Source organism: Urocitellus parryii, chromosome Y (genome assembly GCF_045843805.1).
Source record: "Urocitellus parryii isolate mUroPar1 chromosome Y, mUroPar1.hap1, whole genome shotgun sequence".
NCBI classification, from domain to species: Eukaryota; Metazoa; Chordata; class Mammalia; order Rodentia; family Sciuridae; genus Urocitellus; species Urocitellus parryii.
Window position 1 is genome coordinate 11,281,693 of NC_135548.1, and position 20,448 is coordinate 11,302,140.

The window sequence follows — 20,448 nt, forward strand, 5'->3', positions numbered from 1 at the left end:
TGTGGGAAGGGCTGTATAGTAGTCACAAAACACACTTTAAGACATTACATGTCAGGGGATCAGATTTGCTCTCCTGTGAAATAAAACTGCTTGAGGTAAGTTCAGAACTCTCATCCTCAAAGTCCTCATGACCAAACACAACAACACTTCAAGATCTCAAAACTGAAACACTGGGAGAAATTGAGACCTTGAGATTTCTAGAATTTGAGTCAGTGAAACCTCAATCCTGTAAGACTATGAGACTACAGTCTGTGACATTTGAAAAAGTAGGAGAACACAGGACTCTGGGATCACCAGGCTTCAAGACCACAAAATTTTGCAACTGTAGGACTGAAAGATTGCAAAATCTCATTCCACTCTCTAGGATCAATGCTAGTTTTTACTGATTTGCCTGATATTGTACATACGCTAATAACTTGATAAAGAGGGTTCTATTTGATTTGGAGGTGATTTCTGATTTGATTCTGGCATGCCCAAGCAGAGGACAATCAAAAGCTGGGCTGATTTCTTTATCTGGAAAGACCTTGCTTTTCTGACAGATTCTTGCCCAAACTGCTTGCTCTATTCCAATCTCAGGCACAAAACCAACTTTCATCTCCAGTGCTATCCTTTTTACTGTTGTTTTTATATTTTTAAAACATTATAGATCCATAAATTTTCAATGAGTTAAAAGGTAAGTTTCTTATTGATAGATCTGGAAGTTGCTCAGTATTTCCATAAGCATGAGTGGTTCTCACATATAGCAGGCTTACAGTGCTTGTAGTCTGGAACTCACCATAGTTTCATGAAGGTTTTGTAGCCTGCAGATCCTGTGATGGTGTAGTTTCATAATTTCAAATAGAAAACAAAAATGTGATTTATTTGACTCATGATTCTGGAGGCTAGGAAGTTTGAGGGCATGGTGTTGGCATCTGGCCAAGGACTTCTGGATGCTTCATGACATGGCAGATGGAAAAGTAAGCACATGCAAGACAAAAGAAACCAGGCCAATGTTTATCTTTTTCATCAGGAACTCACTTCCTCAATAGCCCACACTCTCTTGCAATAAAGGCATAAATCCATGACCAAATCACCTCTCAAAGATCCCACTTCTTAATACTGGTACAACAGCAATTACATCCAACATGTGGTTTGGAAGGGTCATTCGAACTTTGGTATTCCACCTCTAAGCCCCCAAACTTATGGCCTTCTCACATACAAATATATTTATTCTATCTGAACAGTTCCAAAGTGTTAACTTCTTCCAGAATCAACCCAAAAGTTTAAAAGTCTAGAGTCTCATCTGAATCAGATATGGGTGAGTCTCAAGGCATAAATTCATACCATAGCAAATTACTTCTGGCTCCAGCTTGTGAAATCAGAGCAAGTTATATAATGTGCTTACATAATATAATGGTAGGAGAGGCATAGGATAGACATTCCTGTTCCAAAAGGGGCAAATAATCTTTCACTTCATGTGCTATCTCCTAAACATACTGCAGATGTGAGTCTCCTATGCCTAGCCCCACTCTTATGGCTTTGGTGGCTCAGACCAGAAAGAAGTTCTCACAAGTTAGAGTCTGGTGCCTGTAGTTCACCCAGGCTAGCATTGCACATTGGTAGCTCTACCATTTGGGAATCAAAGGTGTGACCCCGTCCCTGCAGCTCTATGAGGCATCTCCCTTGTGAAGGCTTTCTGTGAGGGCTCCATGCCTGCAATAAATTTCTGCCTGGGCTCCCACATTGTCTGCAGTATCATTTGAATTGTAAGTGCAGATGACCACGCTCCCACAGATCTTGCATTCTGCAGGCTGCCGACAGCACCATATGAACCCTCAAGGTTTACCACCTGTACCTTCTGGAGCGACATGTGAAGCCAAACCTGAGCCTACTTGAATCGTGATTGAAGCAGCCAAGGAGTGCTGCCCTGGAATGTGAGGAGCAAAGTCTTGAGGCAGCCCTGGGTAGCAAGTCCAAAGAGGGTGTCCAGCACCCATCCACCAAAACCACTCTGCCTTCCTTGAGCTCTGGATCTATTTCTAGGCAGGGAAGCTTTGAAGAGCTCTGAAATGTCTTTAGGGTCTTCATTTCCTTGGCTTAATGATTAACACCTGGCTGTCTTCTATTGGTACTAAACTCTTAGGCACATAATAGCTTGGCTATAATCTTTGTGTTCTCTTATCTAGCCAGTCTACAAAATGTCCAAATCTTTCCATTCTTCTTCTTTTAAAATTATAAATTTCATCTTTCTCTCTTTAATTCTTTCATCCACTACTTCAGATCTCTTATTATATCTATAATCATTGTGTTTTTTTTGTTTTTTGTTCTTTTTTTTTTTTTGACTGGGAATTAAACCCAGGGATGCTTTTTCCCTGAACTATATTCTCCGCACTTTCTATTTTTGATTTTGAGACAGTTATTGAGAGTCTCAATAATTTGCCCAGACTGGTCTCAAACTTACAATCTTCCTGCCTCAGCCCCTGGAGTAGCTGGAATTACAAGCATGCACCACTGAATCCAAATACAATTAGATTTTTGTACTTTGTTTCTGATGTTTCTTTTTCATCACCCACAGACTCAATAACATAAGATTTAGAGTTTTTTATTGAATGCTGATCTATGGGAATTTTGTTGTGAATTAAGTGACATTTCTTTATATTATGTATATATGATGAATACAATACCTAGGATATCTAGGACATTGATTAATCAAAGCATAATGCAAATAAACTGGGATATTTATATTTTTGTTTTCTTAACATTCTTTTTTTTTTCAAATATATGCTCTAAGGAATCTTGGGGTGTTTTAGTACCCTTCTATAATCCAATATTAAACGTTCTAACAGTAACAACAAATAAGTAAAAAGGAAATATTTTAAAACCATACATACAAAAACAAAAGACAATTCCTAAAATACTCATAAGCAGTATTTTGCTGAAATTTGGGGGGGGATAGAAAGACAGAAATTACACAGAACACATCAAATTTAGGAGATTCCTTTCCCTATGGCATGGCAGCTGCTGTCAATCACCATTCTCCCCCCATCCCCCATGCACTTTCAGTAAAATCCCTCTGTGTAGCTTTATCCCTTTCTCGTGTAGGATAATTTAGTTCTATTTATCATGTTCCTTGAGCAAGAAAATATACCTGAACTCCTATGCAACCATATTAAGACTCCTACTATGGAGATATTTACAAAGCTTATAACAATATGGAATCTCCACAACTATTGATGAACATTAATGTTGACAATAAAGTCTATGAGTTTGCATATTCCAAATCACCACCCCTTTCTCAATCACTATTAAAAGCATATTGAAATATTTGTGAGAGTATATCAGATTGTTGCTCGTTCAATAGGAATATGTCAAGGGCCTCCAAGTGCCAGGCATTGTTCTATTTTGGGAGAGACACAGAAGCAAACAAAAATATAAAATCTTGAGTTTTATGGAGTATTTTTGATTTTGCTTCCAAGAAAGGAGAAAGGAAAAAAATATGAACTAAAAAAATTAATTTAAAAGGTGATGTTACAGAGAACTTCCAAGAAGAAAATAAAACTGGATAATAATAGCCAAGTGGATATTAGATTAATTGGCCATGGGAAGTCTCCTTGAAGACAGTTCATTTTAGTCAAGAAAGCTAAAGGATAAGAATTTTGTCTTGCAAATATCTGAAGAAAAAGTATTCCAGACATCTGGAATAGTGAATGCAAAGGCCCTCAGGACACACTGTCATATAAACCCTTGTTATAAATTGGTTTCATTTTCATGCATAAAAACAGAAAAAAAAATCAAGATGCATCTAGTAAACATTTCCTATATAAAATATTGCCTTAGGATACAAACATACAGAGAGAGAATGAAGAGATGGAAATATAATATTAAAAGGAAGCAAAGTATTACGAATTCCTTGAATTTTTAAGTGTAAAGCAAAAGTATAAATAAATATTAGACTTGGTCAAGAGTATTGTATTTCTAATGTATCCCTCCCCCCAAAAAAAAGTCTTTCTCTTAAGAGAGGAAAAAACTGGAGCCAAGTAAATATGTAATCTACAGAAAAGGAACAGAATGAGGAGCAAGAAGAGAGATGGGATAAATAGAAAGCCAAATAAGAACAGGGCAGATATAAATATTAAGCATAACAAAGATGATATAACTTAGGACTTGCCCTAGTTCTCTATTTAAAGGAAAGATGTGACTTAATAAAAAAGTAATATGTTATATACAAAGCAAGTCTAATCATAAGAACAACAATTCTAGGTTAAAATTGGAGATAAATGTGGAGTATAAGCACAAACCAAAATAAAGCTCTTAAATTTTATGTGTATCAAAGTAGTTTTTAATACAAAATCTATTAGAAATATAGAGAAACATCAAGGGGTTGGTTAATAGTTAATTCACCAGGATTAGATAGAATGAAAAATTAAAATATAGGTGTGTATAATAAAACTAATGTCATTGTCTAATAAAATATGATGAATAAAATGACAGAAGTATGAAAAGATATGAACGAACCTATAAACAGACATTTTAATGTAACTTATTCATAAACTAATAGAATAAACAGGAAAAAATAAAAGCATAATTATTGCAAAAAATGTGAATAATATGACTAGCAACCTTGACCCAATTGAAATATGTAGAACACAGCACTCAACCCCTGCATAACGCACATTGTAAGAACACAGGGAATATCCATAGAAAATTGTTAAATAGGGGACTGAGATAGTGGATCAGTGGTAGAGTACTCACCTAGACATGTGAGGCACTGGATTCAATCCTCAGAATCTCATAAAAAATAAATAAATAAAATAGAGGCATACTTACATTTAAAAAAGAAAGAAAGAAAATTACTAAACAAAGTAAGAGAACATGCTTGGCAATTCTAGAAAAATCAAAGACATATATAACTTAGGAAAGAGGAGTTCCAATCATATATATATAAAACATATGTAAGTATAAAAAACAAAATTATTCATAGCAACAATATTCACAATGGACAAGAACTTGGAAAACCTAACAGACCATAAGCAGAAGAGGAATGTACATTAAACTCTTAACATATTTATACAATGGATTACTATATGGTAATTAAAATAAAGTTATAGCTAGCAGTCACATACTGAAATCACTAACCTAATATTACTAAAAATTACTGTTAAGAATAACATATTTCTGCTCTTTGCATGCATATTAAATTTTTAAAAATTAATAAAAGCAAAAATAAAGAGTTTTGGCAGGAGGGAAGGGATAATTGGGTGGTAGAGAATGGATATTCATTTATGGAAAAGTTTCATTTCTTGAACTGGATATAGACTTCTGTAAACATGTTTTCTTTACATTCATTTCTTGTGTGTATTCTACATTGCAGGAATACAGAGAAATGTTTCATTACAGAAGTATCTGTATATACATATAAGTACAATGGTCAGAAATTGAATTATAAAAAGCACACAATTTTATTTTCTCTTATTAAAATTTACTTAGCTTCAAACCCCTGTGACAATTGATAGTAGGTGGTATTTGACCTTGACAAATAAAGGTATCTCAGTCTTTTCTTTTTAAAAATAGTTTATTTGGGGTAGTCAGACTGACTATAGCAACAGCTGTCCTTTCCTCTTTGGCTAGAATCGCTCTGCCATCAGTGCTATCTCTTCTAAATTAATATTGAACAAATATTTAAAGGATATAATATTGAACCGGAGCTAAAAGAGTAGACTTCATAATATACCTACACAACTCAGTTGTTCCTGTATATCAATTGTCCCTATGTATCTGTTTTGTTTCCCAAAATGAATATTAGTTTCTAGGCAGGTTTTACATCTAACTGGCCTCTTTTTTCCATTGTATAAAATAATAACAATGTATATATATTCATTAAAATTTCATAAATACTACTATGGCCATATGCTTTTGAAACAAATAATTATTATCTCCATTCCGCATAAGAAGAAAACAAAGTTTTCTTTGAGAAAGAAGTTAAAACACCCATGGACACATAGATAATCTGGAGATGGCAGAGTTAATATTTCAAGTATAATTCCAAAGCTGATGTTCCGTCTATCAAATCCTGCTTCCTTATTGAATTCAAACACCATTTTAGATTAACTGGAAGGTCCATTCAAATTCTGGTTTGGTTTTGTTATTTTTTTTTTTTTTGTGTGTGTGTGTGTCCACACATTTTTGTGTATGTAAATACTTAATGGGGCACAGAGGCACATGCCTATAATCTAGCCACTTAGAAGGCTGAGACAAGAGGATGATAAATTCCAGGCCAGCCTTAAAAATTTAGTGAGACTGTTTCAAAATAAAAAATAAAACAGGCTAAGGTATAGTTTAGTGACAAAAGTGCCCTAGAGTTCATACCCCAGTACAAAAAAATTAAAAAATAAAATAAGAGTAATGCATCTCAAAAACATATTTTAATATGATATTTTTGCTGTAAATCTGTGTAATGAGATTATTACCTAAATCAGTTTGGCAATCAACAACCTCAATGACAAATCCAGCCAGATGCCCATTTGTGTAAATAAAGTTTTACTGTAACACAGCTTCTCTCATTCAGTTTGTATTGTCCAAGACTGCTTTAGCAGAGTTAAATATTTGCAAAAGAAACTGTGTGACCCATAAAGCCTAAACTATTTACTACCTGGCTCTTTATATAAAAAGTTTGCCAAACCTGGTATAAGGATTCCATTATTTTTCACCAACATTTATTGAGCACTCAGTTTCCTAGACACCAAAATAGAAAGTAAAACAAATGGATTTCCATTATGCAATAAGATGGGGATTTATTTTTATCTGTGATGCTAAATTTATTATTTGAATATTTATGTGTTACATTAAATAACATAGAAAATGAGATATTTCCACCAGGGAGTGATCAGATGACTAAGAGCACATCAGTCATTTACACAGAGAAATTTTAATTTAAAGAAAAGTTCTTAACTATCATATTTTACTATTAAAAACTATTCAAAGTACAACAGAACATTTACAAGGTCCAGAAATGACAGGTGCAAAAAAAGCAGCTCCCATTTCTCTCCTGAGAGAAGCACACAACAAAGGAACGAAGGGTTAGCAGAAGGAGCCTGCCCCCAGAACTGAAATGCAGGTTTCAGTGGCAGAGCAGGTCATGGCAACCACAGGAAGACACAATCCTGCCCATGGCAGCACACCTCCAAAGAGTTCAGCCTGAGTTGTTTTGTGGCAGTTTGTGGCAGTGGCTGATCACTACAGAGAGAATCAACAGGCCAGAACTGGTCTTCGTAAGTACTGAGCTGCTTGGAAGTGCTTTCTTTGGGGAAATACAGTCTGAGGATGAACCTGAATTTCCCCTCTCTGAATAATAATGTTAATGGAGGATTGACCAAAAGAAAAGAGCCTTCCTCCTGTTCTCCATCATCTTGTAGTTTCACTCCTGTGCCCTTTACCAATGAGGACTTATATTCCACCAACTGAGAAAACTCACAGGGTCCTACTCTGATATTCTAAAGCAGGTCTAAGAAGTGTGAAGGTAGATATGAACAATAATAAGTTGGTAACTGGCACAGTTGAGACAGAACAAATTTAAAGAGTATACATAAATATCTTGTATGGATCTTTTTGAAATGGATATGATTAACATTTAGATCATAGATTGATTAGCTTCCAAGAAGGCATTTTTCTGGCAAGGACCAAATTTTTAAGGTACAGGCTTGCTACTTATTAGAGGTATAAGTTAATAATAGGAGTATTTAGAAAATATGAAAGAATGAATTTTAAGCATACTGTTATCATTTAGAGTTTATTTTTCTTCACAGAAAAATCATCTCAAAGACAGTTAAAATTGAGACAGGTAATATAGTAACAGTACCAAATAATGAATGCTCTGTTTGGCTTTTGTCTGGTGTTGTGAATACTTCCAGGATCCTTCAAACTCAAGTGCTTAATGTTTGCAAAGAATATTACACATGAGCTCACAATAATATAATCCCTCTCAATGATCATGTGTTATTTGCCACATTTTTCCTCTACTGCTACAGATAAATAAATTGAAAGGATTTCTGCTGAGATTGCTGAAATCACTACTAAGCCTCATAGACACTACCAAAATAGCCAGCATTTCCAGTACAAGGGCCAAAATTGATGGTACCTATGCAGAAGATGACATGGTACCTATGCTACTGTCAGAATCGCCCATAAATGCTAAAGCATGACATTCTCCCCTACTTTTATCCTGGCCCATTAGTTAGAAAGTGTTGGCTTCGTGAGCTTCGGTGCTTACCAGCCCCATGAATTGCCCATGGACTGTTGTCTTTAACAGAGATTTAGAAACCTATCACCTTCCTTTGTTTCATTTTCACACTTCCACTGTGTTAGGGACTTATGTTTTATATACCTCATCCATTCCACTATTTAGACCTCCTTCCCATAAAGTCCTTTAGTTTCTCATAAAAAGAAATTCCAGATGAGTCCCCATCATTGAACCTCCAGACATGTCTAAACATCAAAATCGTCTAGTGACTATCCACAGTGAGATTTGTGATTCCCTAAAATATAGAAAATGAAGTTTGGTTTTCCACTCAAAAAACAATAGATTTAACATTGCATCATGCAAAGTCATCTAGCATCCTTAGGCAAACCATTTTTTATGTGTCTCTCTTTAACTGGTAAATTTCTCAAGAGAAGACTCATAGTTCCTTTTTTTCTAATCATTTTCTAAGTACTTAACAATAAACATTTATTTAATGTTTACTGTCAAGTTTGCAAGGCAATAAAGTGAATTAACAAGTCAAGTCAAAAGATCTGGAGGAAAAATCCAGTTTTGTGTGTCTATTATTAAGGTTCTTTGTTTTGGCTTGTTTTATACTAAATAAATAATTTTCTTGATTTTTATCTCCTTTTAACATATTAACATGTTGAAAAAGAAAACCAAAGGTCATGTCCACTAATCTGTGTGGAAAGGTTTCCCTAGATTATTGCATTTGCAAGGTTTTCCACTTTTACACTAAGATTTGGTAACTGATGGAACACTGAGGGCCAGTAACAGCAGTTGCTAATGGAAACAAATCCTGAGAATAAACAGGAGGAGATCATGGGAAGTAGCATGGAGAAAATTGTAGAGTTTCAGGGAGGATATCAAAGTAAAAATAGAATAATTTAGAAATCACCATCTTTCTTTGAATGGATATCCTGGCAGTCAAAGTCCCAAACAGAAGCTACTTGAGCCAATAATTCCTTTGAAACCACTTGTATTTCATGGAAACTAATTTTTAAAATGCTCAGTGGTTTGGGAAAATGAAGAGTCAGTTTACAAATCATTATCCACTTCGTGAAAAGAAAAAGAAAAAGAAATCATCAAGAATCCAGATTTTAAAACCATATAACAGAGTTAAACATTGTCATGTGACAAATTAGAGGGACATTGGAGTAATTTCAACACAGTCAGATCATCAGCCCCTGGTCCTCCTAGTGATTATGCTCTCAGTTTACATACATCCCTGCGTTACTGTGGTGTCTTAATAACAGCTGTTTAAAGTCCTGACATGTCAGTAATGTGAGGAGAGGATATCCCCCAGTACCTATGCCAATAAGCAGATGTCTGTTCTAGTTACTGAGGGTTTGAGTCTTTTTGACTATATATAGCTCACACTTCTCTAATATTCTTGCTTCAGAATGGGGAATATTTAATAGTTTAATTAAAGTAAGCAAGTTGTGATCACTAACTCTGATTTTTGTGTCAGATTAAAAAGTAAATCTATGATAGAGTGCTCTAATAATGTGCATGGGGCTAGTGTATGTTAAAACTAGACATGTAAAGAAAGGTACATTAATTTTCTGTCCAGCACGGGGATTCAACTCAGCATCTTGAACATGCTAAGTCAGCTCTTCACCACTGAGCTCCAGCCCCAGACCCAAAGTTATCTTAAATATGAGGGACCTACTTATTACAATGGTACTTTTTGTTTGTTTTCCCATTTCTGAGATTGAAAGATTATGTCTCCAATTATTTTAAGTACCAAGTTTAATTTTTGCTTCTCCTAGACCATGCACTTTCATCTGTTAAGGCCTTTTTCACAGTCTTTACTCATCACTTGGAATTGTTACAATTGTTACAACCCTTCAAGTCTGAAATTCATTATCTCCTCCTCCTCCTCCTCCTCCTCCTCCTCCTCCTCCTCCTCCTCTTCCTCCTTCTTCTTTTTGTGGTGCTCAGGATCTAGTATCTTCTTGATGGAACTTTTGTCAACTGCTCTGGGCCAAATCAGTTAGAACTTCCTTCAAGCTCCCATGGAAATGACAGTGGCCATTAAACATGTTAAAATAAGGTGCTTATTTCTCTACCTCCTCTCTCAGATTGCATTTCTCAATGGCAGGAGACCTGTCTTGTTCTCTTTAGACTTCTGTTGTTTAGCACATTCCGGAACACAAATGAGAAAAAAGAATGATTGTTCAATGAGTGAACCTGCCTTCTAGATCTTCCCTACACACCTCATTCCTGTACCATACATGCACTTTATGCTTCAGACATATAGGATTATTTGCCTTTTGAATCTTTTCACTTTTTTGTTTGTTTGTCACAATAGCTTTGTTCAAACAGTTAAATAAGTTTGCCTTGCTTATCCTTGGCAGAGACAGAAGATATTCATAGACACTTGATATAGGAGAGCTGTTCCCTGTTGTATTTTAAGGAACTCCTGAGTACTGCCACGTCTGCCAGTAAGTCTACCAACAAAGAGTTTTCATTTACCTCACAGACCAGTCCTATTTTAATTCTCAAGTACTTCTGGAAAGAGCAGACATTCATTTGTCTGCATATGAGTGTGTCTGATACTTTCCATTGAGCAAATTAACTGAGGATGAGGGAATAATTTTCTCAGTTTTGAGACAATCTCTGTGCTTTAGTGGATATGTGATTTTGAGCAGAACATTTCACTCTGTCTCAAGTCCTCAACTGAAAAAATTATGATAATGATAATAACCACCTCAGAACATTACTATCTATTTATATGGTTCAGTTGAATGTGTAACTGTGATGATAGTCACTATTTATTAAATATATATTTGCATTTATAGTTATTTACATAAATTATTCAAGTTAATCATCTCTGTACCCTTACAGAACAAATATTTATAGCCATCTTTTACAGAAAATTTACTCTAAGTCATGACTGTATGTGTGAAAAACATGACCAGTATAGTCATCCAGGCAAAGAGAGCTGGAATATGACAAGGAAACAATTAGAATGTAGAAAGAAATATTAGATAATCTGATTAATATGGATTTTTACTCATTATAATGCTAAAGTTGTTAAGACAAAAAAAAAACAGAGTTCTAATTTTAATAGGAGCCACTATCTTTAATAAAATAATACAAAGTCAAGACTATTTTAGGAAAACCAATAAGGACTTATAGATGAAATCTCAAGAGGTCATAAATTTTACAAAAGCTAAAAACAAATCATGTGTTTGATTAAGGGAAAAATTGATCATTATCTTAATACAATTCAGGTATCAAGCTAGACCATTGTGATGAATAAATTGAATGAATAAATACTTTTCACATAAATTCCATCTCTTTTTAACAAAGGGAAACTTTTATCTTGAGAACTTAAAAGTAGAAGACAGATGCCAAAAATAATGTGCCAAAGATTAATTTCTAATGGTAATTACAAAAGTAAATTATCAAACTAAGTATTAAGGTCTCTTTTAAGGCTTCCAACACAGAAAAGTATTTCCAATACATATTATTTCAGGGTAATTCAATATGTCAACAATCTTTACATTCTAAATCCTCAGATCTACACAAAGTTTTCTCCTGGGGATTTTGAATGTGTAACTGTGATGATAGTCTTTTGGGCTGAGGCAACAAATACTGAGCCACATTCTATGGTCCTACATTCAATTAATTTTTCTTTCCTTAATCTGGCTAGCCCTGTTTCCAAAAAGAGATTTGTATACATGCATATCATCAGCATATACTCTTTCTGCAGACTTCCTCTGAATTTTCTCAAATATATTTTTCACCCTAGCAAAAGGTTTCAAGAAAATAATAATGCAAAGGGGAAAAAGAAAAGATAAGTGTATAAGAAGAAATTAGAAATTTGGGTTCAGATTCTGCATACTCAGGTTTGAATCCTATCTCTTCCATTTACTGGTTGGATTAACTCTGGTAAGTCATTTAAGGATTTTATTACAAAAGTGAACTTAGTTTAAACTTATGGATAATAGTGATAGCTATGTGAGAGCTGAACAGGAAAATGAATGTAATACTACTAGCAGAACTCTGGTTTTTAGTATGTACCAATAGTCATTATCATTATTAGACTTGATGTTTTAGAAATAAGAAAATGTGTCATTCTGTTTCAATTTTCTTTTATCCTAACATGACATTACTCTCCAGGAATAGAGGATCATAAAGTTGTTCAGATTAATGTTCATAACTATATAAATATAGAGACTTTTTATCCAATGAGGCAAGTTTCAATAAATCATGATCACTTCATAGTATCACTGAAATAATCAAATAAACTGGCACATGTATAACACCATAGAACATCTTGTGGTTCACAGTATGTGCTTGATCAATGTAACATACATTCAAACTCCTGGACGTAAAATTATGAATTCTTCAATGTGCCTTCTAAATCTGACACATGAAAGAAAAGAAAATTTGAAGTTAAAGGAAATAATCAAATTTCTTATAAGTCATTCCTTCTTCCTTCACAAATTTGAATTTATTACTAAAAAAAGGTAAACAGAAAACTGTTTAAAATTTTTGTTTTATAAATTAATTAATGAAAATCATTAAAAAGCAAAAAGTGTATAACTCTAAAATGATTTGTTTTATTTGTTTTAAATTATAATTTAAAGTATGGAAGCAATAAATAGAGAAATAAATGAAAATATGACAAAGACTAGCTGAACAGAACTTAAATTCATGCCTACCCCATGATACCTTTATTTAAAATAAAAATATGTATAATTTTGTGGAAAAAAATAGAATACAAAGAATTAATTCTGAAGAAAGAAAGATGAATGATCAAATCACATTTTACAAGTATGTTTTATACATAAATGCATTTGTTAAGGTAACAGAATATAAATTAACTATACAGCAAAGGTAAAAATTATCAAACAAAAACATTTTTATGCTGATAGTGACCAGCAAGCATGCTAGGTTGTGAAACTTGTAATTTAAAAACTTTTGATGGTAAAAACGTTGATCAATGCATGATGAATTACTGAAATAACTTACTCTTTATCAATTTGATATAAGTATGTATATAATTTTCATTTTTGTTTTTAGAGTAACAAAACATGGAAAGATTTTATTAGTTCTCTAATTTCAATTCTCACTTGCAATGGTGGTCCTTTCTTTGGAACCCCTGACAGATCTACTTTTACACAAATACCTTATGGTGCAAGCATTTGCTGTTCCTTGAAAGAAACAGTTCCTCTGTCAAAAGTATGAAATAAAAACATAATTGGTAATCTTTTCTTTCTGTTGAATTCAAGCCAGTCTTCCTGTAACTTACAAACCAAATCATTATGAAGACTCTTGATAGTTTTTCTTCTTCTTTTTTTTCATATCAAACATCCCAACACTTTTACATTGCCCTTAGATTTACTATCTTCCAGTCCCCATTCTTTCCTGGGTTCTATTTGGACACCCTCTTTGTCTTTATCTCTCTTCTGAACGATGATATAATCTGACCACTATAAAGCAGAAGAGGACTTTTACCTCCATCCTTTGGATATCATATCTATGTTAAAATGTTTTATCAACATTTTCACAGTGTAGATTTGCACTAGGCATATAAGCTTTTCAAGTTCTTAGAGAATTTAATAATCTTGTTGGTAGCATTTTTGTCCTTCCTTGAGAAGTTCTAGTTTACTTATGTTAGCAGGGTAACATAAGTTACCCTGAAGATTCTGTCCAGTGTGTGTTCATAGACATGAGTTTATGGGATGCATGACTCACAGAGACACTATTTCTCTGCATAATGGAAGCTGACAGACTAAACAGTTGCATGTGAAAAGTGGCAAGAATGCTGAGCTGTCAAGCTGACTTCTCAGTGCCATTGGTGTAATACAGTAGAAATAATTGCTTAGATTAGATTTTGGAGTAGTCATTTATGCACACAAATAAACCCCAGCTTTGACCTTTATACCTAAATGACTTTGAACATATTCCACATTTAGTTCCCATGGTTTAATCTTGAATAATTCCTATCTTATGGTATCTAAAATTAGATGGTTTCTAAAATTAGAAAAGACACCATATCATGTAGTTATTAAAAACATAAACTTTAAGGTCAGAAAATTTTGACTAAACTCATGGCTTTACCACTGACTAGTTTGTTGATCTCAGATAAGACTTGATTTTTAATTCTGTAAAGTTAAGATAATTCTTTCTTCTCAATAAATTACTGATAATTATATTGGCTATTAATATATAGTACAGTCGTGTCTAAAGGAAAGTAATCAACACGTGATAATTTCCTGAACTCAATATGAGAGGAGATACAGTAGACATGGTAATTGATGGAAACTTTTCTGGAGAATCAGAAAAAAAATCCTTTAGGGAAAGAAACCCTGTAAAAATTATGCAAATAAGAGCTCAAAAAGAAGAGTTAAATACCTCACAGAATGATATGGAAGTCTTCCTGTAATTATTTGCATAAAATTTTGCCTTGCTTATTAAAATATGTCCTCATATACAGAAAGGCCATTATTTCCATATGGCAAGCAAAATTTCTTGCATATTAAATAAGAAAGGTAAATATCATTCTTTAAATTTGTTTTATCATTTATGTAATGGTATTAATAATGCCTGCCCCCATTATATAAGAGTTTTATATTTACAAGAGAACCATTACTATTAACAGTGATATAAATCATAATAAGATTTATAAATTTTAGCTTGTCATGTGCTAACAGGTCTCATTATTATGTTTTTTTTTTATTATATTACTGCCTCACCACAGGCAACTGATCTTACAGGCTGACCTCGATGTATTGTCATTACATTACTATTATTCTAATTTGTGTATGTATTAGTGATGTGTGTATGTGTGTGTGTGTGTGTGTGTGTGTGTGTGTGTGTAAGAAAGAGATAAAATTGGGCATATGTGTCAGTGGCTATCCCCAGAAATCCTTAAATTTAAGGTCACTGATGAGCTGTTGGGGTGTGGTAGGAAGAATTCTTTCATTAATGTTAACGATTTGGGGTGATCTGAATGGGGAGAGAGTGTAAAGGGTGGAGGTATCAGATGGCAAGGGTATTCATTCCATCAGGGTCAGCAAATAGTGTGGTCATAAAAACAGTCTTGAAATAAGGCCACCAAGACTAATTGAGCTCTACCTCTATAAAAATAAAGGTGAAAGCTAATGTGCTTTAGCTAAGAGTTCATCTGTAAACCTTTACATATTAAAAAAGGCCCCACACAGTAGTTCCATAAATTCAGACATGGAATACATCAAAAAACAGTGCAAATCTAGAAGAACAGGAGTCCTATTGTGGTCCACAGGTACAAATGAGTCCCTCACCTGAAAAAAAAAATGAAATGTAAAAACATTTTTCTGGACTTCACTTCAGAATAAATAAAAGAGAAAATGTGAGGATGCATGTGAGTGCAATTCTCACACTTCTGAATTCCATCATTAAAGGGATGATTTATACCAATGAAAAATGCAGTGGAAAGGTAGGATATAGCTAAAAGTCATGCTTTAGAACTTATTTCTGTAATATGAATGCTATTTTCACATCTACCAGATTGGGATGATAAAATATTATCAGAAAAAAAAATGGAAAGGGATTATCAAAATATTTTATGCCACAAAATAAGCACCAAAAATATTAGGAAAATGATTTGTGCTTCCAATGGGTATATAGAAAAGTGCAAGAAAATATCACTGCAACAAAATCATGCAAAACCATAACTTATTTTTGAGCCCATTGAAAAGGTCACTAGACAATAAAAGATACCAAATTTCAGCTAGTTATAAGCCTTTCCAAGGAAAAGTGGTTCACAAACTGTTTCACCTTTCTTAGAACATTTCAGAACAGGTTTCATGATGGTGATCTAACTACCATAAATGAAGTTAAGAAAAACAGCTGAAATCTTCACAAAATTTTAAAATAAATGTGTAGGCTTCAAGAGAATTTCCCAGAAGCCCCAGACGTAAGTGAAAACTATATTAATTTGCCAGGTCTATAATATGCAAAAAAAATGCACATACATAAACACAAATATCAGAGACTGTATTCAGAATACAAAACAGTACATTTCTTCTCAAATTAAAAAATAATAATAATGAAGAAACTCAGAGAATTCCAAGAAGGTTAGAAAAGCACAACTAAGCAAGTCAAAGAAAAATAGATGATAGCAGACTTTCCATCAAATAGCAATCCAAAAGAAATCATATAATTAATTTTACTTGAACAGATAATCTGAGATGGGGTTCTAGCTCAGTGGTAGAGAATTTGCCTAGCAAACACAAGGCACTGGGTTTGATCCTCAGCACCGCATAAAAAAATCAATCAATTAATTAATTAATTAAAGGTATTGTATCCATCTACAACCAAAAAAAAAAAAAAAAAGGTTAAAAAGAAAGAAAACATCTGTGCTTGGGTTGTAGCTCAGTAGTAAAGCACTTAACTAGTCAATGCCAAGGGCTGGGTTCAATCCCTACTACTAGAAGGAGGAGGAGGAGGAGGAGGAACCAGCCTCAGCAACAGCCAATTGAGACCCTGTCTCTAAAAAAAAAATATAAACTAGGGCTGGGGATGTGGCTCAGTGGTTGAGCATCCTTGAATTCAATCCTCAGTAGCCACACCCCTACCTCTTCCCCCCCACAAAAAAAATATATATATGGTCAAAACATATCAATTGAACTTTACAGTATATCAGAATGTAGGGAGCAGGGAGCATAAAGCCATCCTGTCAGACAATCACAATTCAGTCTGTCTACAGACTAAAAACAAAAACTTCCCAGTAATTAAAGAAAAAATTTGAAGAAACTGGTGACATGGATAAATCTTAAATCTCTCAGTGGGAACCTATTTGTAAATAATTACATAGATTGACTAAAAAAAAGAATAGGAAGGAAAGTTATACTGTGCCAACAACAGTAAAAAGAAAGCTTGTGTTGAACAAATTGTGTCAGATAAAGTAGAATTTTTATTATAAATACATTTTATAATAATATAGGCATAAACACTGATAAAGAGTTTGAAAATAAAGCTGATAAAACTGAAAAATTTACAATTTTAAAGATTGCTGATATTATCAGCAATCTTTCAATTATTGAGAGAAAAAAGACAAAAATTATTAAAATATAGATTTAAACATTATCAGTCAGCCAAATTTAGGGAGGATTTATAGAACACTCCACTCAATAACAATAAAACAGATATTTTCTTTAAAGTCCAAATGAACTTCACCAAGGTTTGGTAAATGCTCAGCCATAAGACAAATATTGACAAATTATAAACAAATTAAATAATGCAAAGTACCTTTGATAACAACAAAATAATTAAATTAAAAATCAATAGCAGAAGATATATAAAAAATCACTAAATGTTTGAAAATTAAATGACATGGCTAAATAGCTAATTGTAGAAAGATAACTTATAAAAATATACAATAAAAAGTGAAAAAATAATATTTCAAAATATATACTTAGAGTTGTGGGTGCTTGGAGGAAAATTTATGACATAAAGTGCATATATTAGAAAAAAGAAATATATAATCATTTAAACATCCACCTTAGGAAAATTAAAAATTATGCACAAGTTAAATCCAAATGAGACAAAAGGAAGGAAATGAATCAAAACAGAAGTCAACTAAATTAAATGATAAAAATAGTAGAGAAAAATCAATGAAAACAAATGGTTAATTATCTTAGTGCATAAAATTCTAGACTGATCAAGAAAAATTTGGATAAAAATATAGAATTAGGAATAAAATAGGGACATAATAATAGATCCTACTGATAGCAAAAATAAAAAAACAGTATAAAGAACTTTAATAATTAATTAAATGAATATATCTAAAAGACCAGCTGTGTGAGTTCATTTAGGAAAAAAACAGCTCAAATGATTAGCCCTGTACCTGTTAAAGAAGTTGAAATTTTCCATGAAAACTTTCCCACAAAGAAACAAATGGCTCAGATGGATTCATTAGCAAATTTTCCATATATTTAAGAAAGTAATAATACAAATTCCACACAATCTTTCAAAAAATAGTTGAGAGTAAAATTCTTCCTAATCATTTTATGAAATCAACATATTGAGGATATTAAAACTTGAAAATATATTTAAAAGAAATAAATGTTCCATCTCTTTTATGAATAAATATTCTTTACAAACATTAGCAAAAAGTAAACAAACTCATACATCATGAGAAAAAAAGATAATACATCATGATCAAGGAGAGTTCATACAATCACAATTCAGTTCATCTACAGACTAAAAACAACCTCTTCTCAAATAATAAATGAAACAACTAGTGACATAGATAAACCTTAAAAGCATTAGTCTAAGTGAACAAAAGCAGTCCCCAAACACTACATACTAATTAAAACAAATTTTAAAAAGATCCAAACCCTGGCAGCATCCAATAGGAAAATGATAAAACAATAGTAATAATAAGGAAAATACTATAGTGGATATTTCATTACTATGTTCTTTGGGAAAAGCAAAAATTTGTACACAGAAATCAGATCACTGATTGCCAGGGCCTGCAGGTTGGGAAAAGGGACTGACTGAAAATGGGCATGAGGGAAATTTGGAGGTTAATAGAAACGTAAGTATTGATGACAGTGAAAGTTCCATGCTGTCTACATTTGTCAAAACTCATCAAAGTGTATTCCTTAAAAGGGTAATTTTTGTATGTAAATTTTAAAAGTTGACTTGAAAGAAAAAAGGAGCATTAGATAACAATACCAAAACAGTGTCAATTTCACTCACATTGGTCTTTTTTTATTGTCCTTTGTCATTTATTCTTCCAGTAAAAAATTCACTTTGTTAAACTCAAATAAATAAATCTCAATAGGATATTCATTGAAGTTAAATTAACTGGAAAAGGAATTGACATATAATCTAGAAATACATATGTGAGAAAAAAAAAAGAATTGTGTCACATTAGATTGGATAGAGAGACTCATTGGTCTTTACATAAAACTTCATTGTATGCCTCTTAGCACTGTTTAAGGTTAAACAGCCCTGGGGCTCTTTTATCTCCCATCTTTCAATTCCTTTTCTGATGGTTTTTACTAAAGGGAAAGAGAAATTGTAGCAAGGAAGTTGAGTAGAATCTCAATGTTCTGTCTGTCCCCCTGCCCCATAGATTGCTCATGACTGTCTTTTGTCTTTTAATGGAAGGTCAGACTTCCGTTAGACAACTTTCTCTACCCGGATCCCTCTGTCTCTGGATCCCTGTAAAATATTTCCACCAGAATGCCTATTGTTGATTAATGTTATTGCACTATCCCTTCTGATTCCTATACACTATACACAAATTTCATTTCTCTCAACTTCCCTCAACTTCTCTTTACTGCCAGTCCAGACTGATATGGATAACAGGTTCAACCCCTGGTTCCATCACTTTGAAGCCATGAGAACTTGGGCTATCTATTTAAGTGGAGTTTATTTATTTATTTATTTATTTATTTATTTATTTATTTATTTTTGCATCTGTTCCATGTGAATAATACCTCCTTTGCAAGGTTGTCAGGGAAATTAATGATATGCAATCTGAAAAATCTTTCATTAATATTTTCTCCCTTTCTCATCGAAGTTTCTTCCCATCTATCACAGGATGATTATTTCCCTCATATTCTCTTTGTTTGCATGTATTCATTTGTCCTCTCTCTTTAAAGATATTTGAATTTTTTTGTCATGTAAAAATGCATCAATAAGTCACTTAGTGTATAATGTACAGAAGTCTGTATAAGTGGCTTAAATGTTCCATGGTTGTGTTCCTGGAATAAACTGTTTCTATTTCTATTGCTGCAGAACAGTTAAGTCAAACTTTTGAATTAGGTCAACAAAATCCACAAATAGGGTGGAATCTTTGGACTGTCTAAGCAGGGACAGATTTGGAATAAATCAGCCACATATATCACTTGTCAGCATGCTAAGGGAGGCATTTCCAATAAGGGTAGAAGGTACATCAGGAATATTGGCTATGGTAGTATTATGATGCATCCAGTAAATCTATATTGAGAGTTTTCCATCATGTGCATTCAAGCAAACATAATTGTTTTATGGCAGTGATGTCTAAACACAGGTCCACAACTAGGCTGTATTTTTATCTTGACTTGTGAACTATCACTGCCAACCTCCCAGATTTCAAACTTGTCGAGACATATGTTATCCCTGGAAACCCTTCATAAAAATGAAGCATTTTACTGTTCCACCAATTCAGTGTGCTCTGGTCAGTTCCCCTATCTAGTTCCAAATTAACCATGTAATAGTTC

The 20,448-nt window shown here is 33.2% G+C and overlaps 1 pseudogene; it reads left to right on the plus strand.

Moving 5' to 3' along the window:
- The window catches only part of LOC144251164 (short transient receptor potential channel 7-like), a 99,647-nt pseudogene that overhangs the window by 79,036 nt on the left and 163 nt on the right, over window positions 1-20,448 (plus strand).